General features: G+C 53.4%; 1 pseudogene; it reads left to right on the plus strand.

Moving 5' to 3' along the window:
* The first annotated feature begins 22,249 nt into the window (after positions 1-22,249).
* LOC130159445 (hydrocephalus-inducing protein homolog) overlaps positions 22,250-25,709 on the plus strand; it is a 70,002-nt pseudogene continuing 66,542 nt past the window's right edge.

Here is a 25,709-nt window from a genome sequence, read left to right on the forward strand (position 1 = left end):
TCAGGGTTATGTCTTAGAGTTAAGTCTCAGTGTTAAGTCTTATGGATAAGACTTAGGGTTAATTTGTAGGGTTAAGTTTTAGTGTTAAGCCTTAGGGTTAAATCTTATTGTTAAGCCTTAAGGTTAATTCTTAGGGTTAAGTCTCAGGGTTAAGATTTAGGGTTAAGTCTTAAAGGTTAAATCTCACGGTTAAGTCTCAAGGTTAATTCTTAAGGTTAAATCTTATGGTTAAGTCTTAGGGTTAAGTATTAAGGTTAAAACTTAAGGTTAAATCTTAGGGTTAAGTCTTAGGGATAACTGTTAGGGTTAAGTCTTAGGGCTAAGTCTTAGGGTTAACTATTAGGGTTAAGACACAGGGTTAAGTCCCATGGTTATATCTTAGTGTTAAGTCTTAGGGTTAAATCTTACCTTTAAGTCTCAGGGTTAAGTCTTAAGGTTAAATCTTAATTTAAGTCTTAGTGTAAAGTCTCAGGGTTGAGTCTTAAGGTTAAGTCATAAGGTTAAATCTTAAGGTTAAGTCTTTGGTTTAAGTTTTACGGTTAAGTCATAGGGTTAAGTCTTATACTTTAAATCTCACGGTTAATTCTCAAGGTTAACTTATAAGGTTAAGTCTTAGGGTTAATTCTTGTAGTTAAGTCTGGGGATAAGTCTAAGGGTTAAGTCTCAAGGTTAAGTCAGGTTTAAGTCTCAGTGTTAAGTCTTAGGTTTAAGTTTTAGGGTTAAATATTAAGGTGAAGTCTTAAATGTAAGTGTTAGTGTTAAGTCTAAGGGTTAAGTCTTAAGGTTAAGTTTTAAATTTAACTCTTAAGGTTAAGTCTTAAGGTTAAATCTTAAGGTTAAGTCTTAGGGTTAAGTCTCAGGGTTAAGTCTTAAGGTTAAATCTTTAAGGTTAACTATTCAGGTTAATACTTACGGTTAAATCTTAAGGTAAAATCTTAAGGACAAGTTTTAGGGTTAAATCTTAGGGTTAACTCTCAGAGTTAAGACTTAACATTAAGTCTTAAGTTTGAGCCTTATGAATAAGTCTTAGGGCTAAGTCTGAACGGTGAGCCTTAGGGTTAAGTCTTAGGGTTCAGTATTAAGATTAAGTCTGAAGGTTAAGTCTTAGGGTTCACTCTTATGGTTCAGTCTTAGGGTTAAGTCTGAAGGCAAAATCCTAAAGGTTAAATCTCAGGGTTAAGTTTTGCGGTTAAGTCATAGGATTACATCTTATGGTAAAGTCTCACGGTTAAGTCTCATGGTTAACTCTTAAGGTTAAGTTTTAGGATTAAGTCTTAGGGATAAGTCTTAGGGTTAAGTCTCAGAGTTAAGTCTCAAGGATAAGTTCCAGGGTTATGTCTTAGGGTTAAGTCTCAGGGTTAAGTCTTAAGATTAAGTCCTAGGCTTAAGTCTTAAGTTTATGTCTTAAGGTTAAGTCTTGGGTTAAGTCATAGGGTTCAGACGTAGGGTTGAGTCTTAAGTTTCATCCTTTAAGGTTAACCCTTCACCTTAATTCTTAAGGTTAAATCTTAAGGTTAAGTTTTAGGGTTAAGTCTTAGGGTTAATTCTCAGGCTTAAGTCTTAAAGTTAAGTCTTAAGGTTGAGCCATAAGTATAAATCATAGGGTTAAGTCTTAAGGTTAAGTCTATAGGGTTAAGTCTTTAGTGTATATCTTATGGATTGAGACTCAGGGTTAAGTCTTTAGGTTAAGTCTTAAGGTTAAGTCTTATGGATGAGTCTTAGGGTTAAGTCAAAAGTTTAATTCTTAAGTTTAAGTGTTAGGGTTAACTCTTAGAGTTAAGTCTTGGGGATAAGTCTTAGGGTTAAGTCTTAAAGTTAAGTCTTAAGGTTGAGTCCTAGGGTTAAAACTTAATGTTAAGTCTTGGGTTCAGTATTAGGGTTAAGTTTTATGGTTAAGTCTTAGGGTTAAGTAGTCTTAAAGGTTATATCTCAGGGTTAAGTCTTAGGGTTAAGTTTTAAGGTTAGATCTTAGGGTTAAATCTTAGGATAGAGCCTTAAGGTTGAGTCTTAAGGTTAAATCTTAAAGATAAGTCTTAGGGTTAATTCTCAGGGTTAAGTCTAAACGTTGTATCTTTAAGTTTGAGCCTTAAGGTTAGGTCTTAGGGTTAAATCTTAGGTTTAAGTCTTAAAGGTTGAGTCTTAGGGTTAAGTCTTAGGCATATAGTCTTAGGTCTCAGTCTTAAGGTTAAGTCTTAAATTAAAGTCTTAAGGTTAAGTCCTAGGGTTAAGTCTTAGTGTTAAGTCTTAGGGTAAAGTCTTAACATTAAGTTTTAAATTTAAGTCTTAAGGTTAAGTCTCAGGGTTAAGTCTTAGGTTAATACTTAGTGGTAAGTCTTAGGGTTATGTTTTAAGGTTAAGTCTTAGGGTGAAGTCTCGGTGTTGAGTCTTAGGGTTAAGTCCTAAATTTAAGTCTTAGGGTTAAGACTTAAGGTTAAGTCTTAAGGTTGAGTCTTAGGGTTAAGTCTTAGGGTTACTATTATTACCGGGAACAGAGGTGTATTTCTCAAGTTCTTGCAACTTAGTCTTCTGCAAGATTGATCGATAGATAGATAGTCAGACGGACAGAAAAATTACGCAATAGCTGCCGTAAATGGTTCAGAGATTTGTTTCCATCAGGGTAGGGCGCAGAACTTCCTACAGTGGTTATCTACTTCCTCATGCGGCCAAGAACTCCATCGTGTTTGCCATCACTGCTACCAGTTGCTCTGTTCCTTGCTTCTTTGGGCAACTTTGGAGCCTTTGCTGTGGAAACAGGCTGGTGTGATGAAATTTAGCACATAGGAATACTTCATGGTTTGCTGGCTCTTCAGCAGGGGTTTCCTTCCTCCACTCCCTGCCCAGCTCCACCCCTGTTCTCTTCATTCCTCTGTCCCTCTCCTGTCCCTCTCCTGCCACCACACCGCCCCATCTCACCCCCCTCTGCTGCTCGAAATATTAAGGGAACTAGACCTGTATTGAAAAAAGTGGGGTTTCTCTTTCCTCTCCTGAGGATTTACCACCCAGAGCAGGCTCAGGTTCTGATCCTGCCAACTGCTCCCCAGCGCCTGGATGCTTGCTCTGGGAAACAAGGACAGCTGCTCTAATTCTTTTGCAGGCACAATCTTTGTTTAAATTCTAGTTGAAATGAAATGAACAGCTGCCATCAGTCCCACCTGTGGCACAGAGAGACACCTGTGTTTCATGCACATGTCTGCACAGAAACACACACAGAGGGAAAAAAGCCCAGAACCGCTTTGTGCAAGGAAGTACGTAAACTCTCCCTATCAGCATTGCTGCTTTGAGCAATTGAATTGTTCTGCAGTCAACTGACAAGCCGACACGCTGCCCATCAAATGAGAACCAGAATGTATGCCATTTGCAAGATGGGGCAGCAATAAGCTTTCGACCATTTTCCAGCAAGATCATGTCAAGCAAGGTGGTGTACTCATGGATTTTCTCCTCTGCAAAGCCATGAAGAAAACATGAACCGCACTCCCCAAAGGCAAAGGAGCAAACTGAGGGAGAGCAGCTCATCGGCGCCTTTCAGAGCTTCAGCAGTCTGGAGAAATGGGAAAAAAACCCATACAAAGATAAACAGCAGCCAAGAAGCACTTTTATAAAATGCATATTGGGGCCTGTTCCAGACCTCAGAATGACTTTCAATATTGCTTTGCATGACTATTAGACCAAGGCCTAAAGTGGAGTGATAGCTTCTGCTTGCCGGGGCATGAGAAGATCCCTCAAATGAGCGACACAGTAACAAGTAAACACCAAAGGCAACAGCGGAGCATACCATTTCCCTCCACTGGCGACCAGCTGTGCAGTAAACCAGCTTAACCAGCCTCCCTAAGGATGGCTCTAAAGTCACTGAAAAGGAAAAAAAGAAGGTAAGTTCCTAGCCTGGAATGCAAAGGCACCATCTTGGCTCCCAGGCAGGTGGCACTGATGGCCCAGCAGGGTCATGTCCCCACGTTCCAGGAAAGATAAAAAAAGTGCAGGACGTGTTTGTGGGGTGGGTTTGATGCATCCTTTCCGTTTGGTGAAAGCCTGAGGAAGGATGTACCCCACGGTGGGACCGGTGGCACTTTAGACCTGAGGTTAAAAAAGTGCTGCACATCAGTGACACTGCCCAAGCTGCTTTCACCACCAAACAATAAAAGATTTGCTTTCTCCAGTATGGTGGGAATGATGCCATAAAGTCGGTCATGGAGAGAAACCCTCTAAGCCTTGCTTGCAAGTTTCAGAAGGCAGGCATTCTTTATGGCAGTGCTGGGAGCACGGGGGAATGTTTCCTCTGAGCGTGCTCACCCAGTTACTCGAGGGCACGCACTATGGACAGCAGAGCACTTGCACACTCATAGCGCATTACACATGCATTTTCAGTCAGGCACAGGATGGGTTACAAGTTTCTTGCTTTAATACAAATGAGCACACACCCTCAGACAGCACTGCTGAGGTTTTTTACTAGCTCCCCATGCTCCCCAAGCGGGGCCTTGCCCTCTCTCGGGGGGCTATCTGAGTCAGAGGTCGCGATCTCCCCCCACAACAATTACCTCTGCCCGACTTCCAACCAACATTCTGCGGATCGCAGCACTCTATCGGCTTGTCTCCTCCTGTGGCCACAACGTCCTCACCCAGAGGCTCTTTCTGCATCACTGAAGAGAACGGAGATCTTTTCCCCATCCATTCTTTGTTCCCCATCATTCCCAAGGCTGACTCCCTGGATGAGAGGTCCCTTAATTTGTCACTTCTAACAGCTTTAGAGAGTCAGCTTGGCCTAACCTTTGTGCGCAGGTGTGTTTAACGTAGAGCTAAACACCAAATCAGTGTGGTAACTGGGGAGCTCAGACATCTTGTCCCTTCGCCGAGCCAGCAGCCTTCCCTTAACAGAATCCCTGGACATAAACGTATATACAGTGGAATCTATACGGTGGCATCAAACGTCCGCCCAGACACCACATCCGTCCCTAAAATCCTTCCCCCCAAACAACCCTGAAAGACTTCCCTTGACCCCCTCCTCCACCCTGGCTGTTCCTGAAGTCATCCCCCACCTCCACCTCCCCGCCCTGTCCCTAAAACCTTTTCCCCCAGACCCTGGTCCAGCCCTCCCCCACCCTTGGCCCGTCCCTAAAATCCTTCCCCCAACCCCCCGGTTCTTCCCTAAAGGCCTCCATTAACCCCCCGTCCGTCCCTAAAACCCTTCCCCCAGGCCCCCCAATCTGTTCTCTAAATAACACACACCCTCAACCCCCCCCACGCCCCCACCCCCGGTTTATCAATACACACACACACACCTCCCCCCACCCCCCACCCCCCCCACACCCACTCCCACAAACACACATCCTTGCCCCACCCCCACACACCCCGCTCCATCCCTAAACACCTTCATCCATTCCCACCCGTCCGTCCCTAAACCCCTTCCCCCCGCCCCCTCCCCTGCCCCCGTCCCTCTGTCCCTGGCACGGCCCAACTGCCCAGCACCACCAGACCACTCTGGCCCAAACACCGTAAGGCAATCGTTCCCACCTGCCAATAGCAAGTCGAGGAACATTTTTTCTTCTTAAATAGAGAGAGTTTTACTTCATACGATGCCGACTACGCCAAATTATGTTTTGCTGACTGACTGGATACACAGCAAAGCTGAACTCTACATCAAATATAATCAAATCTATCAAATATATCAAATGATGGAATATATCAAACGCAGTTTCTTATATTACAATAAAAGAAAATAGCATGCAATATGATAAAAGGAACCAGTAGCAGTTACTGTGAGCAATATGATAAAAGAGCAACAGAAGCGAAGCATCCAATTGTTATTCCAAAGTGTTAACATGCCTAAGGAAAGGAGACATCACCAATTCCCACCCCAATTCCCTTTGGCTGGGAGCCCCCTTGCAGCTGGTGCCAGGAGTCTCTCGGGAACTGGGAAATTCCCCTGGAGAAGGTGCCAGGAAGGAATTCTCTTGCTGCTTCCCACCGTGCATGGTAGCCATGTGAGGCACAGCGCAAGGGTACTGCTCCCTGCTTTCTGTGGTGAGAAAATTGACACAGCACTTTAGAACTCATACAGAAGCAAAAAACATGGCTTGGGAAAGTGCAGGGCTGCTCCCCTGGAGAGGGTTCCAGGCAGGAATTCTCTTGCTGCTTCTCACCCTGCCCTGGCAGCCATGTGAGGCACAGCACAAATGTGCTGCTCCCTGCTTTCTGTGCTGAGAAAACTGACCTCTTTTCAGTGGCAATAATGCACAGCCCAAAAAACTCACCTTGACAAAGTGCAGCAGTGCTCCCTGGAGAAGGTGCCAGGCAGGAATTCTCTTGCTGCTTCTCACCGTGCCCGGGCCGCCATGTGAGGCACGAAAGAAAATTTCTGCTCCCTGCTTTCTGTGGTCAGAAAACAGAACCATCACTTTTGAAATGGTGCAGAACCAAAAAAAAGTCACCTTGTCCAAGCGCAGCACAGCTCCCCTGGAGAAGGTGTGAGGAAGGAATTCTCTTGCTGCTTCTCACCCTGCCCTGGCAGCCATGTGAGGCACAGCACAAAAGTTCTGCTCCCTGCTTTCTGTGGTGAGAAAATTGACCAAAACCTTGTGCACTCATGCAGCACCAGAGCTCACCTTGGCAAAGTGCAGCACTGCTCCCCTGGAGAAGGGGCCATGAAGGAATTCTCTTGCTGTTTCTCACCGTGCCCGGGCAGCCATGTGAGGCGAAACACAAAAGTTCTGCTCCCTGTGTTCTGTGGTGAGAAAATGGACCTCTCACATTTGCAATCATGAAGAGCCAAAAAAACCCTCACTATGGGTAACTGCAGCACGGCTCCCCTGGAGAAGGTGCCAGGAAGGAATTCTCTTGCTGCTTCTCGCCCTGCCCTGGCAGCCATGTGAGGCACAGCACAAATGTTCTGCTCCCTAATTTCTGTGATCTGAAAATTAACCCCTCACCTTTTCAATCATATAGAGCCAAAAAACCCTCATCTTGACAAGTGCAGCACGGCTCCCCTGGAGAAGTGACAGGAAGGAATTCTCTTGCTGTTTCTCACCGTGCCCTGGCAGCCATGTGAGGCACAGCATAAAAGTGCTGCTCCCTAATTTCTAAAGTTGGCAAAATTGACCGTTCACAGTTGTACTCATGTTGAGACAAGACTTTCTTACTCAAAAGCAAAACCCAAGAAGCCACGTAGCCTTGGGAACCCCCTTGTCCTTCCGTGTGGCTGGTGACTTCCCATGGCTTTTCTGCAAGGCAGGAGAAATAACCATGAATTTGGAAGCCCACGTAAATTCAAGTACACTTAGTCCTCTGACAGTCACTACTTATGGGCCAGCGGTCCTCTCACCCCTCCACAGATCTGCCTGTTAGTCCTCTAGCAGTCATTCTCCATGGAGGGACCACAAGTCCTCCACACCTACCTACCAGCTCACCAGAAATGAGTCAGACCACGCCAGAAGTGACACTGCCTGACCTGCAGGAGATCTATTAGACCACTAACGATGGTTTCAAGACAGAAAAAACACCACCATCCACCAGCACAGCAGAAAAACAACGAGAAGAAACATCATACACAAACCAAAGGCACCCATCCAAACCCCACAAAGGCAAAATAGCTGAAAAAAGGCACTCTCCACAAAAAAAACCCACCACACAGATCACAAGATAAGATAAAAATGCCATAACCCCAGGAACACAGGGCCAACAAACACAGATTCTGTCCATAACAGTAACACACTTTGACACTAACTCGCTTGACCTCTGACATACTTGACCTTGTTGCCCCCAAACCACAGCACATCGTAGCCCTAAGGCAAGACAAAATGGAGCACAAAGTCCCTGAAGATCTCCGCCAGGGCAAAAGCAAAGCACAGAGCCACACAGGAGGGGGGGCTGGAAGGGACCCGTGGAGGTCCTCTGGGCCAAGCCCTCTGCTCCAGCACGCTCGCCTCGAGCAGGTTGCTGAGAACTGTGTGCCCTTGGCCTTTGAAGATCCCCAAGGACAGAGACTGCACAACCTCCTTGGGCAACCTCTGCCAGCATTTGATCGCCCCGAGGGGGAAAATTTGCCATTTCTATCTCTCCTTTCACTGTACCGCATTCCAGAACAGCCATGAGATGACAAGCTCAGGCTTGAAAGCCAGTGCTGTGGCTGGCCTGAAATTCTGTCCCCCTTTTTTTCATCCACTAGTAGCTAAAGGAGGACAAAGAAGGATTTCTTTCAAAGGAGAACTTCTCTTTTCCTCTGTCCTTCTTCTCTACCAGTGATCTGGATTCTGAGTGCTGTGCCACTGTCCTAATGGCTGGGATAGGGATACTTCTTGTAGGACAGGGAGGAGGTGACAGTGGAGATGATCAGGCTGGGGAAGCTGAAGGAAAACGCAAGCAACTGGAGTTGCCTGGAGCAAGAGTGGCCAGCTTCTGAGCTAGGTCACCTCGTGTCCTCAGCTCCCATGCAGGAGCTGAACCACACACATGGACTGCAAAGCAGTGTGACCCATAGAAAAAAGTTTGCTTGGCTCGGGATCGCCCAGGGGCATTTAACTGCAATTCCGCCCTTGTCAGCAGGAAGGAAACATGCCCTGCAAGCACACACTGAGGCACGACACCTTGCCCGGGGCTAAAGGGTACCTCAGGAGACCTACATGGGACCCCCCAGCACCTGGATTGCTGGCTGGAGGATGGGTAGGTCAAAGGACCCTGATGGGAGCCCTGCAGGCTCTCATACATTGGACCAACGGGCACCTTCCCTTGTCATACAGAGCATCCTCTCGGATGCTCTGGACAGTTTCTGGTAGATCTCTGGAGAAGAGCTTCTCCCCAGGCCTCTCCCATGGGCTTGCTCACCCCCGGAGCCCTTCCCAAGCACAGCCCCAGCAGGTGGATGCAACCGGCGTTGCAGGGAAGAACAAGCAGCAGGCACCACACTCAGCACTGCGGGAAAGCTGGGACCCCAGACACCCACCCAGGCTCTCCAATCCCAGCCTGGCCCACAAGAGTGCCTTTATCTCCCTTTCCCAGAAGTGCTGAATTCCCCTTCCAGCATTAGCCACTGGACCCACGCTGCTTCTTGCTGCAGTGTACAACAGCCACAAGAGAATTTGCTAGATGTCTCTGATTTCCTGCATTTTTCCTGAACAGGGCGGGTGTGTAACTCTCTGAATCACTTCTATTTGAAGCAAGGCACTGCTTAGGGTCAACAGTGAAACGAGACACGGGCCATCAAAAGCTGACTACTTTTCCCCTTCTTTGCCATGGTCACGGCCTACCCCACAGACTCGCCCCTGGCCGTGTCGGCCACCGGCTGGGTGAAGGTCATGGCTAACAGGGCAGGGGCTCCTGTGTGGCGCTCATCCAGCCCTGATTGCCAAGGGTGAAGCCTTAGCACCCAGGTGGAATAAAGCCTTCCCAAGCAAGGGTGGTGCTCCAGGGGCACCACAATTCCTGCCGAAGCTCACCACACATTTCATTTCCCTGTGGCGCCTGGCAGGACACGAGCGGCTCTTGACTGCTGCTAGTCCCCCCGTCTTTTGGTAAAAATGGAAGTTTTTCCTCCTGCTGGGCCTGCTCCAGTTCCAGCGCCTTGGGGCCTGAGGCCTGGCACGGCCTGTGTGCCAGAGGCCTTCCGACCGCTAGGCCGGCCTCCACCAAGAGGAGTCTGCCTCAGGCCACAACGGTCACCTCTAGGAAAAACGGCTTCTTTTATCGAGCAGGACCCTGTCCAAACCCCAGGGCAAAGCGCTGGCCGCAGGCGCAGGGAGGTGGCCCTTGCCCCCTGCCCTGTCCTGCGCGGGGCTCCCCGGGGCGAGGCAGGCCCGGCCATACTGGAGAGGGCCCCAGCCCCGCCCCGCAGGCCCCGCCCACTTTCCGTTGGGCTCAGACCGTTGGTCACGGGGAGCCCACGGCCACCACAGGCAGCAGGGCAGAGCCGTGCTGGCACGCAGCGGCGCTGGCAGGAGGCAGCCTCTGGCCCAGCAGCGCTGCCACAGCACCAGCACCCCGCTTCCCAGCCTCGCCGTCGCCGGCTGGGCCCCCTCCTCGCTGCACGGCCAGGGCCCTCCTCTCCCGGGCAGGATGGGCCAGGCCAGCTGCTGCTGCGGCTCCAGGTGGGCTCCCCCCGGGCTCGGGGACACGCGGGCACAGCTGGGCCACGCAGCACTGGCGTTGCTCACGCCCGCCGCTCTCTGCTCTGCAGGGAGGCTCTCAGCGACGCCGAGCCGGTGCTGAGCGCGGACGTGCGGCTGACCCGGGGCCGCAAGAGGAGCGAGAGGTGCCTTCTGCTCCTACACGAGGAACTGGTGGTCGCCAAGTTGCGGTAAGACCCTCAGAGCCCAGATCCTTGCCCCCAGCCCCGGCCCAGGGACACCCTGGCACCAGCCCCAGGCCCCGGCCCCTCGGTGCTGGAGGCACCAATGTCCGTCCCAAGGGCAGGTGGGGGACAGGGCTCTGCGCGTGGGGACCCAGCCCAAGGAGCCCCCCTCCAGCTCACTGCCCGCCTCTGCTCTCTGCAGACATGGCACCAGCCTGCGCCCACAGCTCCGCCTGGCGCTGGACCAGCTGTGGGTGCTCAGCAGCGGGAAGGAGGCTGCGGGGCAGGATGGACAGGAGGAGGAGGAAGGCACCGATGAGGACAGCACCTCTGTCATCCTCGCCTGGCCCACCGGCTCCTGCATCGCCACTTTTGGGTGAGTCGTGGTCGGGCAGCAGAGGTTCCCAGCCGTGCCCACGCCATCCCATGAACACAGGCCTCTGCCTTGCGTGCAGAGCTGGGCAGGGGGCAGGCAGCTCGGTGGCAGGGAGGGAGGGATGGGGGATGTTTCCCCATCCCGCATGCCCTGGTCACCTTTTGGTCCCCAGAAGGGAAGGGCAAATGCAGCCGCTCAGGCAGGACAGAGCGACCCAGGGCTTGGACAGCACCTCTATCCTGCCCCACAGCACAGGGCTGTGCAGGCACCCACCTTTGCCCAGGGCTGGGGGCAGCAGGGCCTGACGCTCTCTCTCCTCTCTATCTGCAGATCCCAGGCACTGAAGGAGCTGTGGGTGGCCACGCTGCTGGGGTAAGCCGGGGGGATGCTCCAGGAGAAGCTGGATGGACGGGGGAACACAGCCCCCAGCTGGGGAAGGTGCCCCCGTGGCTGCGAGCAGCTCTCGGGCACAGCTGCCTGACAAGAGACAAGAGACGGCTTGGGGCTCACCCAGCTCTCTCCCTCTCCCTTCCCGGTGCACAGGACACCAGAAGGACGCAAGGGAGCCCGCGTCACCCATCTGACATCCATCAAGCTCCTGGAGAGGGAGCTGAGCCGCCGCCACGCCGTGAGTGTCTCTCTGCTCTGGGCCCTGTCCCCAAGCACTGCTCCTGCAGCCGAGCAGCAGAGCCATGGCTGCTCACCTTCTTCCCCTCCTTCTCTCCTGCCCAGTGGAGGACACTGCGCGCCAGGAGCCTGGAGAGGCTGATGGAGGCACAGGCAGAGGTGAGAATGGCTGCCTTGCACCTGCCTCTGGCTGCGCCGGGATGCGCAGGGACTGGGGTGAGCTTGTGCGGGAGGGACAGAGGGTCTGATGGTGCCACTCAGGGAGCAGAGAGTTTTGGGAAGCCAGCAGCACGCCAGCACGTTCTGACTGGTGACACTGGGAGGAACCCTGCCACATGGGGAAGAGAGCCCGGGAGGGCAGAGGGTCCCAGCTCTGCCGCGCTCAGGCTGCTGGTGGCCCTTTCTGCTGCGCGGCTGCTCTCCAAGCACAGCCCGATTCTTGGTTCTTGCAGGCTCATCCCAAGCAAGGGCCTGCGACGGCCCCATCTGCAAACGCAGGGGGACTTTGCCCCGCACCAGGTGAGTTTGGGAAAGCAAGGCAACCTCCTGCAATGCTGTGCTCACTTGTCCCGAGTGTCGCCATGCAGGTTGGGCAGCCCACGGAAGGATGTCACCTGGACGGACAAGGACAACTGCTGGGCAGTGCCTGCTGGATATGCTTCTGCGGGGACACGGAGCCTCTGCTGCTGCCCGCAGCTTGCAGAAGGGCAGGGCGAAGGCTGGCACAGGCTGACCCCGTGGCACGATGGCTCTCAAGAGCCTCTAAGTCAACACCTCCGAGCCACAGCCGCGGTTCCAGCTGCTGCCTCCCTGCCCATCCTGCCGCACCACACAGCACCGTGCTGCCGGCAGGGCAGCGCAGGGCAGGGCAGGCGCTGGGACCGCTGGCCTGGGGTCTCCATTGGTGGCGTCTTACTCTGTTTTCCTCTGCAGCAGGAGGGAGCAGCAGCGGGAGCAGCACCAGCAGGAGGAGGATGGGGCTGCCCTGGCCCTTCGCCCTGCGGCGCACCCCGGCCGCTGCCCAGGCGCCAGGGCAGGCGGGCTCCAGCTGCAGCAGGGCGCTCTTTGGGCAGCCCCTGGCAGCCCTCTGTGGGGAGGACAACACGCTGCCCCGGCCCATCCAGGTAAGCCAGCCTGGACAGACGGGGTCCCCAGCCCTCCCTCCGGCTGCTCTGGAGAGGGCCTGCGTGTCCCCAGCAGCTGCGGGGACAGGGCACTGGGCTCTGCACCCCCAGAACCTGCTTCTGGTCCCAGACCCTTTGTGGCGCTTAGGCAACCACGTCTGGGGCAGAGCTCTGGTCCTTGCCACCGCTTGGTTCTTCAGCCAAGCAAGTGGCCTCCTGCCTCTCCTGCAGGAGCTGCTGGCTGTCCTGCGCCAGCAAGGACCAGCAACGGAGGGGATATTCCGCAGAGCTGCCGGTGGGACAGAACTTCGGCAGCTGCGCGAGGCCCTGGACCGCGGCAAGGACATCGACGTAGGAAGCCAGCCTGCGCTGCTGCTGGCCGTCATCTTGAAGGTGAGCACTTCTGACCTGCTGCTGGAGGAGCTCCTGGCTGGCCTGCAGCGTTCAAAGGCTCACCTGCAGCCCTTGGCATTGCAGGACTTCCTGCGAAGCATCCCCACCAAGCTCCTCGTCGTCGACCTCTACGAGGACTGGATGGCAGCCATGGAGAGGGCCAGCAAGCAGGCCAAGGTGGAGGAGCTGAAAGCGTAAGTGTGGGCAGCAGCCTGCCTGGTGAGCAGGGACCGGGAGAGTTCTGGGACCTGCCTGCAAAGGCACGGGCTCCTCAGAAAGCTGTCTTTTCGGGCAGCTGCAAAGCTGTGCAACACGGCCGCTGGCTCCCACCCGCCTGGGGCCAGCTGCGGGGACGGCTGTGGGCACCCTCTGCTTCATCAGCCTTGTCTTCCTCTTCCCCCAGGCTGGCCGACAAGTTGCCTGCGGCCAACCTCCTCCTCCTGAAGCGGCTGATGGCCCTGCTGCAGCACATCGGCCACAACGCAGCCACCAGCAGAATGAGCTGCAGCAACCTGGCCATCTGCGTCGGGCCCAACCTGCTGAGCCCACCCAACGAGGACCTGCTCCCGCTGCAGGCCATGCTGGCGGTGACCGAGAAGGTACGCCCTACCCAGCAGCCAGTGCTGCCTTCCCGGCCCATCGGAGCTTGGCTGTTGCGAGGTCCCTGGCTGCCTCCTCCCTTGGGCCAGTGCTGGTGGGCTGGGTGCCTGGAAGAGCAACCCCCAGCCGCAGCCGCCTGCGCAGGCGAAGGGTCAGCAGTGGGAAAGGCTGCTTGACACGTCTGCAGGCACCTGGCTTGAGACCAAGGCTTTGATGTCTGCAGGTGAACGTGCTGGTGGAGTTCCTCATTGAAAACTGCGGGGACATCTTTGGGGAGGAGGTGGCCGGCCTCTCCCCTCCATCAGCCGAGGAGGTGCCAGCACCTATGGACAGGGGCACAGGTAGGAGGCGGGACTGAGGCTTGTCACAGACACTGGGGCTTGGGATGCCAGAAACCTCAACGCTGAGGAGACAAGTGGTGTAGGGCTCGGCTGGGCTTTGCTTAGGTGTTCTTGACTTCCAAGAAGTCACGCTGCTGCACGTGCTTTTGCTTTCCAGAGCTGCGGTGCGAAGAGCAAAGTGGCCCTGCAGGCACAGCAGAGACCCAGCGTCCGGCAAAAGCCTTTCTGGATGCAGCCGCCTCTCTGCTGGACATCGACAGCGGAGCTGGGGGAGACACAGGGGCAGGGCCCAAAGCGGCAGAGGTACGGCAGCTCCACAGACGCTGGGGCAACATGTCTCAGGTGGGACAGTAATTTCCCAGGAGGCCAAGCAGCCGCTGGGCCTCCTCCTGGCAGCCGCTCTCTTGTGCCTTTGGGGTTCCTCCTCTCCCCCCAGAGTGGTGCGTGCTAAGGAAAACTGGAAAGGCTGTTTCTGGAATGCACTTCATGAAGTATGATCTGCTTTATCAAACAAAACATAGCTACAAAATACCCACAAAAGGACAGAAAGGAGTAGCTGCCACCTTGAGAGGGCTTTTGCTCAAATCCTACTCCGTCGCAGCTTCATCAAGTCTAGGCTGCGTTGGCTGGACTGTGCAAAATGTGCACGATGCAAACCAGCATCTCCTCTGTAGAGCTCATACAGCAATTTGGCAGTCAGGCCCTCACTACCCCAGGCTGTCACTTGCCACCCGTTACCTCCCAAGTTTCTGGTTTAGGCACCTCCAGATTTGCCTCCAGGCACCCCCGAGGGCACGGCAGAGTCCCTGGCACGCCTGCCACAACTGACCAGCCTGCCCCAGGAAACCAGGTAGGAAGAGCTCCCCTTGCCTGACCTGAGAGCTCGCTGCAGGGGCTTGGGGCTTTCCCCATCTCATCACGCTGTGGGATGGAAAGGTTTGCAGGCTCCCAGCAGGAGAAGGAAAAGTCAAGGAAAAGGAAGAGAAAAGAAGCCTGGGCAGAGGAGAGGGACAGCCAAGCACAAATAAAAAGGAGAAGAGAGGAAGTGATTTTGTGGACCCAAACCTGCGAAAATGCAGGAAGGTGCAGCACGTCAGGAAGGCCAGGTGCGTACCACGCGCTGCTGCCCATCTTTCCCAGCCCTGAACACGGCCCTAAGTCAGCCCAGCTGGCTGGCAAGGGCCGGCGAGGGCTGGTGCTGAGCAGGGTTTGGGATGAGCCCCACGGCAGCTCCCCGGGGGCTCCCCGTCGAGCCCTGCTGCGCGGCACAGGGGCACTGTCAGCATCCCTGCGCACGCACAGCTCCCTAGGGACATCACCCCTGGGGAGAAGGCACCAGAGCCAGCCTCGAGTGGAGGCCAGCAAGAGCTGTCCCTTCTGGGCCATGAGGAATTCCTCGGAAACAGCGTCCCCCAAAGAGGGGGGAACCAAATCCTGCCTCTTCCTGCCTCTGGGGGCTTATCAGAGCTTTCTGACTCTGTCGTTGCAGGTGCCGACTGATTTTCACCGGCTGAACAGCTGTGACTCCTGGGCCCCTGCAGCTGCTGTTGACAATAAAAGAATCTTTTCCCTCTCCTGACTGTGTCTGCCATAGGGTCTTGTGGAGTGGGGAGCGCTTGTGCTGGGGTGGACCCTCGGGGAGGAGATTGGGATGGTCCCTTGCCCCAGCACCCTTTCCAGCGGGCATCGGGGCTGAGCTGAGGGGCTTTAGGAGGAAAAGCAAAGCACAGAGCCACACAGGAGGGGGGGGTTGGAAGGGACCCGTGGAGGTCCTCTGGGCCAAGCCCTCTGCTCCAGCACGCTCGCCTCGAGCAGGTTGCTGAGAACTGTGTGCCCTTGGCCTTTGAAGATCCCCAAGGACAGAGACTGCACAACCTCCTTGGGCAACCTCTGCCAGCATTTGACCGCCCTGGGGGGAAAAATTTGCCATTTCAGTCTCTCCTTTCACTGTACCACATTCCAGAACAGCCATGACATGACCAGCTCAGGCTTGAAACCAAGTGCTGTGGCCAGCCTTCAGGGCCAGCAGGGACCGGGGGCGAGGGGAAGTGTTTTAGGGACGGACCGTGGGGGCCGAAGGGAGGGATTTGAGGGACGGACGCCGAGGAAGGCCTCATCCCTGCAGCGATGGCTCAGGCTCAGGGCAGGGCTCTTCTCTGGGTGCCACGGGGTCGATTGCAAAGGACCAGGCTGCCCCATGCAGGGAGCAGGTGCGTGCCGGGGCTGCCAGGGGGCCCTGCCTGGCTGTTCCCAGCCCAGCCCCGGCTGGGGCCAGCCCTGCGCTGCAGCCCTGGGGCCGAGGCGCAAGGAGCCGGGCATTGCTGAGGGTGCTGCACCCTGCCGGGCCCCGCCGCCGGCTGCCGGCTGCCCTGGGCTGCCCCTCGCTCCCCCAGCTCTGCCTGCTGCCAGCGCCGGGGGCACCGCCACGGGGCTTGCCCCCTGCCCACAGCTGCCCTGACCCACAGCTGCAGCTGTACGTGGTGCCCACATCGCACAGCTGGGGCGGGGGTGGCAGGTCTCTCTGGTGGCAGCCTGGGACTGGGGGCAAAGCCAAGCCCGTCCCTCGCTTGTGATCTTTGTCCCCAGGGAGAGCCAGTGCAGACGTGTGCTGCGCTGGGGAGTGTCCCGCGGGGAGGTGACGGCCGACTGCAGAGCAGCACTGAGACCCGCGCGACAGCAACGGCAGCCGGTGGCCGCAGAGCAGCCCAGGGGAGCTGGTTCCCTCGACGGGCCCCAAAGCAGCCTTCCTCAGCCCCTGCTTTTGGTGACATGTGGAGCAGCGCAGGGATGTCTCTCAGGCTTCCAGGCCTGAGGAGGCTTTCCTCCTCAGGGGCACTGTCAGAAATCCTGCTCCCAGGATTAAAGCACCCCTCCCCCCATGGATCCGAGGCTGCGTGTCCAGCCCCCTGGAGCTGGGTACAGGTGCCCTGAGCGGTCTCTCAGGGAGGATGGGGCCACCTGCCTGGTGGCTCTGACACAGAAATGATGAGCTGAAGCCCTGTGGTGGTGGAGGGCTGGCTCAAAGCCTCCGAGTGCCTCAGCCTCTCTGCCCAGGAGCGTTTATCTCAGGCCCTTTTCCAGGGTGTGAAGACGCATGGCGGTGTTGTCCTGGTGCCTCCATCTTGTTCTCTCTTGAAGGTTGTGATACTTGAGGTCAGGGAGCACCTGAAAGCCCTGGCGGAGATCTCCAGGGACTTTGTGTTCCATTTTGTGTTGCCTTAGGGCTACAGTGTGCTGGGGTTTGGCGGCAACAAGGTTATGGTATGCCAGAGGTCAAGCGAGTTAGTGTCAAAGTGTGTTATTGTTATGGTCACAATCTGTGTTTGTTGGCCCTGCGTTCCTGGGGTTATGGCATTTTTATCTTATCTTGTGATCTGTGTGGTGGGTTTTTTTTTGGAGAGTGCCTTTTTTCAGCTATTTTGCCTTTGTGGGGTTTGGATGGGGGCCTTTGGTTTGTGTACGAAGTTTCTTCTCGTTGTTTTTCTGCTGTGCTGGTGGATGGTGGTGTTTTTTCTGTCTTGAAACCATCGTTAGTGGTCTAATAGATCTCTTGCAGGTCAGGCAGTGTCACTTCTGGCGTGGTCTGACTCATTTCTGGTGAGCTGGTAGGTAGGTGTGGAGGACTTGTGGTCCCTCCATGGGGAATGACTGCTAGAGGACTAACAGGCAGATCTGTGGAGGGGTGAGAGGACCGCTGGCCCATAAGTAGTGACTGTCAGAGGACTAAGTGTACTTGAACTAACGTGGGCTTCCAAATTCGTGGTTATCTGTCCTGCCTTGTGGAAGAGCCATGGGAAGTCACCAGCCACACGGAAGGACAAGGGGGTTCCCAGGGGTACGTGGTTTCTTGGGTTTTGCTTTTGAGTAAGAAAGTCTTATCTCTACATCAGTGCAACTGTGGACAGTCAATTTTGCTGACTTTAGAAAGCAGGGAGCAGCACTTTTGTGCTGTGCCTCACGTGGCTGCCAGGGCAGGGTGAGAAGCAGCAAGAGAATTCCTGCCTGGAACCCTCTCCAGGGGAGCCGTGCTGCACTTTCACAAGGTGAGCCCTGGTTCTGCATGAGTGCAGGTGGTTTTGGTCAATTTTCTCACCACAGAAAGCAGGGAGCAGAACTTTAGTGCTGACTCACATGGCTGCCCGGGCAGGGTGAGAAGCAGCAAGAGAATTCCTTTCTGGCATGTTCTCCAGGGGGGCAGGGCTGCACTTTCCCAAGATGATTTTTATTGGCTCTTAACGACTGCAACTCTGAAGGGTCAATGTTCTCACCACAGAAAGCAGGGAGCAGCACTTTTCTGCTGTGCCTCACATGGCTGCCCGGGCAGGGTGAGAAGCAGCAAGAGAATTCCTGCCTGACACCTTCTCCAGGGGAGCAGCGCTGCACTTTGCTGAGGTGAGCTCTGGTTCTGCATGAGTGCAAAATGCTTGGGTCAAATTTCTTACCACTGAAAGCGGGGAGCAGAACTTTTGTGCTGTGCCTCACATGGCTGCCCGGGCAGGGTGAGAAGCAGCAAGAGAATTCCTGCCTGGCACCTTCTCCAGGGGAGCTGTGCTGCACTTTCCGAAGATATATTTTTTCTTTTGGCTCTGCATGAGTGCAAAAACTTTGGGTCCATTTTCTCATCACAGAAAGCAGGGAGAAGAACTTTTGTGCTGTTCCTCACATGGCTGCAAGTGCAGGGTAGAGAACAGCAAGAGAATTTTTTCCTGGTACCTTCTTTATGGGAGGAGTGCTGTACTTTCCCAAGGTGATTTTTTGGGCTTTTAACCATTGCAACTCTGAAGGATCAATTTTATCACCACAGAAAGCAGAGATCAGAACTTTTGTGCTGTGCCTCACATGGCTGCCAGGGCAGGGTGAGAAGCAGCAAGAGAATTCCTGCCTGGCATCTTCTCCAGGTAAGCAGCGCTGCGCTTTAAGGTGATTATTTTTTTTCTGTGCATGATTGCCAATGAAAAGAGGTCAGTTTTCTCACCACAGGAAGCAGGGAGCAGAACTTTTGTGCTGTGCCTCACATGGCTGCCAGGGCAGGGCGAGAAGCAGCAAGAGAATTCCTGCCTGGCACCTTCTCCAGGGGAGCCGTGCTGCACTTGTCAAGGTGAGGGTTTTTTGGCTCTATATGATTGAAAAGGTGAGGGGTTAATTTTCTCACCACAGAAATTAGGGAGCAGAACATTTGTGCTGTGCCTCACATGGCTGCCAGGGCAGGGCGAGAAGCAGCAAGAGAATTCCTGCCTGGCACCTTCTCCAGGGGGGCAGTGCTGCACTTTCCCAAGATGTATTTTTTTCTTTTGGCTCTACAGGAGTGCACAAACTTTGGTTCCATTTTCTCACCACAGGAAGCAGGGAGCAGAACTTTTGTGCTGTGCCTCACATGGCTGCCAGGGCAGGGTGAGAAGCAGCAAGAGAATTCCTTCCCGGCACCTTCTCCAGGGGGGAACAGTGCTGCACTTATGTCAAGGTCAGCTCTGGTTCTGCATGAGTGCAAAATTTTGGGGTCAATTTTATCACCACGCAAAGCAGGGAGCAGAACTTTAGTGCTGTGCCTCACATGGCTGCCAGGGCAGGGTGAGAAGCAGCAAGAGAATTCCTGCCTGGCACCTTCTCCAGGGGGACAGTGCAGCACTTTGCCAAGGTGACTCTTTGGGGCTCTGCATGATTGCCAATGTAAAGGCGTCCAGTTTCTCACCACAGAGAGAAGGGTGCCGAACTTTTCTGCTGTGCCTGACGTGGCTGCAAGGACATGGTGAGAAGATCCCAGGTAGGAATTCTCTTGCTGTTTCCCACCGTGCCCTGGCAGCCATGAGAGGAACAGCACAAAAGTTCTGCTCCATGCATTCTGTTCTGAGAAATTTGACCTCTCATACTTGGAATCATTCACAGAGCAAAAAAATCACCTTGGGAAAGCGCAGCGCTGCTCCCCTGGAGAAGACGCTAGGAAGGAATTGTTTTGCTGTTTCTCACCGTGCTCTGGCAGCCATGTGAGGTACAGCACAAAAGTTCTGCTCCCTGCTTTCTGTGGTGAGAAAACAGACCCCTCACATTTGAAATCATGCAGAGCCAAAAAACCTCACCTTGGCAAAGTGCAGCGCTGCTCCCCTGGAGAAGGTGCCAGGCAGGATTTCTCTTGCTGCTTCTCACCCTGCCCTGACAGCCATGTGAGGCACAGCACAAAAGCACAGCAGTACATAGTAGTAGGTACTGGAGTAAAGGGAGCCTGGGGGAGGGGGCTGGAGCTTGGCACCCTGCTCTGGCACACCTGGGTTTCCTGAGACACGTCAGGAATTGTACCCCAGCCCTGGGTATATTTCCTCATTGCTTTTCTGAGGTGATGGTAGCTGTTGTGTCCTGGCGCAGCTGGTTCCCCTGCCCAGGGTTGGGGCGTTCATGCTCTGAACCCACAGTCGAGGTGCCCGAGCCGTCTGTGCCCTGAGCCTGGAGCAGAGGGGCAGTTGCAGTCTGTCCTTAATTTCTGGGGGGGTGAAGGGCTCTCTGAGGTGGGGAAGATGGAGCTCCCCGTGCAGCAGCCAGGGGTGGTGGCTGGAGGTGGGCTGTGTTGCGGTTGCTGTTTTGTCCTGCCCCCGCAGGAGGATGTGGCTGCTTTCTTAGTTCTGCTGCTTTCCTCCTAATGCAGGAGGCTGGTCCCTGCAGGCTCCAGGGAAGTGGGGCTGTGGAAGTGCCTAACTCTGGGGCTAGAGGGTAGGGGAAGCTGCTGGACTGGTATGGGGGCATGCAGACTGGAAGCCCTCTGGAAATAACTGGTGTGGGCATGATGAGCAGGATTAGTTTCAAGTGAAGTGAAATTACAGTTAGCAAATTGAAACAAATAATCCAGTTACTCTCAAGACCCAGTAATAAAGCACTGATACCCAGATTAGTGTTGTATCATCCCCATTAGATTTCTCTCTTAACGAATAGTTATTTCTGGCTTTCAATCCGAGCTCCAGCTGCAGCATGCCCTTGTGTCCGTAGGACCGTGCTGTTCTCTCATGTTCCCGGCAAGGACAAAAGGAAATGGCAACCCTGTTGTTCCCTGAAACTATGAAGGGCCTGGTACCGTGAACATGCGCAATGCTGTAGCTGTTTCGGGAGTAATGAGCTGAAAGTATTGCCTCGTTTGCAGGATGTGGGTCAAACTTGAGGGGAAGGGAATGGTGGTCTTTGCATAGAATGGTGTCTAGCTGTGTACAGCAAGTCCACATGAAGAAAAATGATGTGGAACAGGAGGAAGCAGGAGGGGGTAGGATCTGTGATTTTTTACTTATTGTCAGGATGTAAAATAATTTTAGGGTAGAGCTGGGTTTGAGGCCACTGGTCTTTCAAGTCCCAGAAAAAAAAAGAGGTGGGGACATCCATCTGTTCCTTGGTCCAGTTAGCCAGAAAGGGAGGGGAAATGATTTCTCGTCCAAAGTAGTGCTTAGTAAATGCTGTACATACTCACCTTTGACTTTTGTCGGTGCTTGAGACCCACTTTCTGGGGGTGTTTTCTTTCCCTTTCTTGCACACCCACTTTTTGAGAGACAGATGGGGAGGCTGTCAGCAGGCTGGTGATAGAAGAAGGATGGCCCATGGACCTGTCAAGCCATGCTGCCTGCAGGATAAGGATGCTTGAGAGGAACTGCCATTAGGATAGCCTGAAGTGGCCAAGCTGTCACATCTGTTGTATTTCTATTTGAGCTAATTGCTCATGCGACTTTAATGGTTTCATGCTTTTATTTCTGCTGCTACAGCTTTTCATGCCTGTAGGGAGCCTAGAGTTTGGGTGTTAGTAAGTGAAAAATAAGGCCCTCATTCTCCATGGAGAAAGGCTCTTGGGCATGGTAATTTCATGCCTGGAAGGAGTCATATTTGCTGGATAAGTTTTGTAACCTAACCAAATTAGCTTTGAGAAACCATAGTTGTTAATCAGAGTGTTGAACTCTATGGTCCCTTAGTTAAAAACATCACCAACCTCCTTGCACAAAGGATGGGCGTTTGGTTTGCAAAGTAGGAGAGCAGTCTGATTTTGATGCTTGGGGCAGCAGCGATCCCTGGGTGTAAGGTTGTTCATAATAGTCTGAGCACTTAGTAGGGTCAGGCACAAAGTCACATCGGGTCAGCTGTTTTTGCAAAATGAAGCAGTGAAGTGACATTGTTCCCACCAAAAAACTTTTAAAGAGTAATAAAGGACAGTTTGGGTATTAATAGAGATTTGGATAATAATTCCAGCAAATAGTTCCAAAATACATGGAAGAGGGGGAGAAGATGAGAAGCGGCAGCAGTCTTTGATGTGTGTTTGTGGCTTGTGGGACTGCGCCCACAGCAAAAGGCTGTTTTGGGGTGTTTGTTCTGGGCTTTTACTTCTATCAGTCTTAACTCTGCCACTGAAATATGGTCTAGTTATGAAACAGGGTGGGGATGCCGGCTGCTCTCCAGTTATGAAGGAGCCACAGCCCGGAGACACAGCTGTCTCCTTTGGGTCTGCCATGGAAGGGGATGCTGGGTTTTCCAAGTCCCGTTGCTGTTCCTTGCAGGTCAACTGAGGCATGGCCACTGGAAAGCCCCGCTGGTTCACGGGGTCCTCCAGGATGGCTGGTAGATTCCCGAGCCAAGTGGTAGTGCCTCGTAAGCCGAAGCTAGCCAGAGGGACAGAGAAGCCTGCAACTGTAAGTACCTGCTGCGGCCAGGTAGGAGCTGTGTAAGGCTGGAAACTGCCCCCGCGTCCTTCCTCTACCTGCCCCTCCTGTTGTCTGGCAGCACTGTGAAGCTGGACACCACCTCCCCGTCTCTCTGCTGCCATGCTTCTGTCGGAGGTGGTGACCATGGTGCGGTAGGGGATGGACTGTGTGCTGCTTCAGGGGAAGTCCAGAGTTGTGTCTGGATGTGCCACTGGAGCCATTTAAATGAACGTACCGGGCATTGCACCGGAATAGCTGAAGCGTGAGCGTGTGCTTCTCTCCGCCCCCTTTGTGTGGGCAGTAACGTTTTGTCACCTCGGGATGCTGGCCAGCGCTGCTCTGACCATACCTGCCCTCCAGGCAGCTGGGCACGTGGTGGGCTGCTCAAACTCTGCTTGAAGGTTTCGAGAGGTATGGCTGGTCCCAGATGGAGCAGGTTCCAAAACAGTTGTTCTGTCCCGTATCCCGTGTGGAGCACAGATCCAGCGCTGCAGACAGCAGCGGAGTCAGGGCAATTCCTCCTCCCCATCCTCAGACAGCCCTTTGCTGACCAGAGCTCACCTGGCTGAAGATGACCTGGTGCTGAAGCTCTGTCGAGGAGGTACCTTTGCATACTTCTGTGGAGGGGTCTCGGAGGCCCAAACAGAGAAAACAAGTGCTAATTCAAAAGAGATAACTAAAACTTGGAGCCATTCCTCTCCACCTCAGTCTTGGCACAACACTGATTTTCTGCTTTCCTGACTCACCCAGCAGTGACATCTCCACATGTGTGGTGGTTGTGAGCGTTGTGCAAGGGTGGAGTTAAGGGATTTCTGGTAACTCCCCCCAACCTTTTTCAAAGGTCACTGGCTCACTCCGGCCAAACTGGAAAGGAAACAAATGCCCGAAGAGCAAAACCCCCAACATGTCACATCAAATCACGAAGGAGAAGCTAACGGGACAAAGCTACTTGTTTGGAGCATGTGTATTGCACTCTCTATCATTAATTTACTAATGTTAAATATTTCAACAGGTAGTTATGGGACTTCCAGGACTATCCTAGCGGCTATGATCACAAATTATTCATCGGTGGCTCTTGAAGAAGAAAAGCCTTTCTGAATAAAGGCAGTTCTGTAGCTCTTGCTGGTGTTTTGCATTTCAGCTGACTCCCTCTGCCCTCCTGAAGGAGATGTCTCTTACCACCAAGCAGAGGCTGGCCAGCACTCGGGAGATGCGGCGACCCCAGATTATCCAGATTCTAGACATGAGCGAAGCCTCCCATCGTAAGGTAGCCTTTTCTTGCCCTTTTCCTTGCTGTTTGATGTGACGTTTGAAGAGAGCGCGTGCTTGTGACAGGCTTGCCTCCAGCTTATCTAAATGCCTTGGTGACTAAGTCCTGTTGTTGTTTCAGACTGCTGCCGGTGTGGAGTTCCTTCTGCTGGGGGAAAGGTAAAACATTTTTCCCCAGTGAGATGTTGAAGTCCTGACCTGCGCTAAGCCCGTATAAACAACCTCTGTTGAAGTTGGTGGCTTTTGCTGGAGATGAGCTACTGCGGCTAAAGCATGATACTGGGGGAAGGCTGGGGCGGGCCACAAGGATGCAAGCTTGCAATTTCCCACCTTCCTGCTGAAATAGCCAGCCCTTGGTTTGGTGTAGTCTCTGTCGAACACTTGGGGTCATAGGATGCCCTCAGTGGTGGCAGCATTGGCCTTTGAGGGCTGAGGGCCTACGGTAACTACTCAAGGTGTAGCTAAAGCAATTGCATGAATGCTTTGGGTTGGAACAACGAGTGGGACCCGTACAGGGTGTTAGATTTTTCAGGCTGCCGGGTACACAGGGGAATGGCCCTGGGCAGAGGGGAGTGGGTGTGCTTTATCTGGATCAATGTTTATTTACACGTGTGTTTAAAGCTGCTTTTCTTACAGATCTGCTTAGTATAACACACGTTCCAAAGGGGTAGATGACTGAGGTAGGCTGTTGAGTGGCAAACTGCCAGCGAGAGACCTGTAGCAAATTGGTTAAGGATTGCCCTAGACAGCGCGTGAGGTTGGGAACGCCTCGGACGAGCGCACACAGAACTGGCCGTGTGCTGTGGCCGCTGGCTTCAGCACGACCCTGACTCCTGTGGAGAAGCAGGAGACGTGCCTGTGTCTTGTGAGTGTGAAGAGTTCAGCTGGAAGGGGGGAGGCAGAGCAGGGAGGAGTTTTCTCAAAGTAACGCCTCGGCGCTGTAAGCATTTGCTGTTTCTGTATGTTTTCAGACCTGCTTCTGTAGTGGTATTAAAGAAACTGGCAATAATAGAATATAATGAAGCATCCATTTAAAGCTCGTGGGAAAAGGAGATGCCAAGTCCAGCTTTACTCAGATTGCCCAGTGATGCTGGGAAAGTACCTGGAACTTACCACCTCATCTGTCGCTTTCTTAACGGCGGTGTTCCTTTCTGGCCTGTCTTCTCTTCTTCCTGGTTTCTGGGCTGTGTGTCAAAAAAGAGATTTGAGGATGTGTTGGGCTCGGTCTCTGTGTCTCAATGTAAAGATGATCCCCAAATTGTTTCCCATGGGGTCTCCTGTAAATTCTTGGCTTTCCCTTGCTCCACGAGTGCTTACAGCTCTTGCAGTGAGTGCTCTGGAGCTGTGTGACCGTGTTAGCCCAGGGCTCTGCCGGAGGTAAGTGCTGCCTTGCCTGTTGGAGAAGGCGACCTGGAGAAACACCTGCCAAAAGAGCTGCTCGCTTGAGCCTGCTCAGTGTGGCCCAGAAACTTTTGATCTGCTCAGAACACAGGTGGGTGAGCTTCTGTTCCCCTAGCGTGAGCTGGGCAGGCGTACTCACCAAGGGACTGTCCTTCGCTGGAGGCCAGTGTTGTATTCTCTCACCGATGAGTCTTTCTCCCCGCGGCTGAAACTCTCTGCTCTCTTTTGCATCTCCAGTTCTCGGCAGTTGCCCTGGAACAGAGCTTGTTCCGGCCTTTCCCATCAGAGGTGGTATTTCAGAGCTACGTCCCCGATGAGGTCTATGAAGTGCCACTGATTCTGAGGAACGTGGACAAGGTAAGTGCTGGGATGTGGAAGTTTAACCCTGTGCTGGAACTGGAGAGCAGTGTCATCCGTGCGGTGCACAGCACAGCCAGTCGCCTGCTGCAGCACAGCGCATCCAGAATAAAACGTCTCACCGCCTTTATTTTGCAAGACGGTGGAAATCTTGCCATGCTGAGGTTTCTCCCCCTGGTTTTGGCTGTGTGTTGGTGGTACCTAGCTGAAAGGAGCTTTTCTGGTCAGCACCTTTCCCCGTGGCAGCCCTGCACGGGTGGGAATGTTGGGGGCTGTACAGTTCTTCCCTGC

The sequence above is a fragment of the Falco biarmicus genome, chromosome 15, assembly GCF_023638135.1.
Source record: "Falco biarmicus isolate bFalBia1 chromosome 15, bFalBia1.pri, whole genome shotgun sequence".
Lineage (NCBI taxonomy): Eukaryota > Metazoa > Chordata > Aves > Falconiformes > Falconidae > Falco > Falco biarmicus.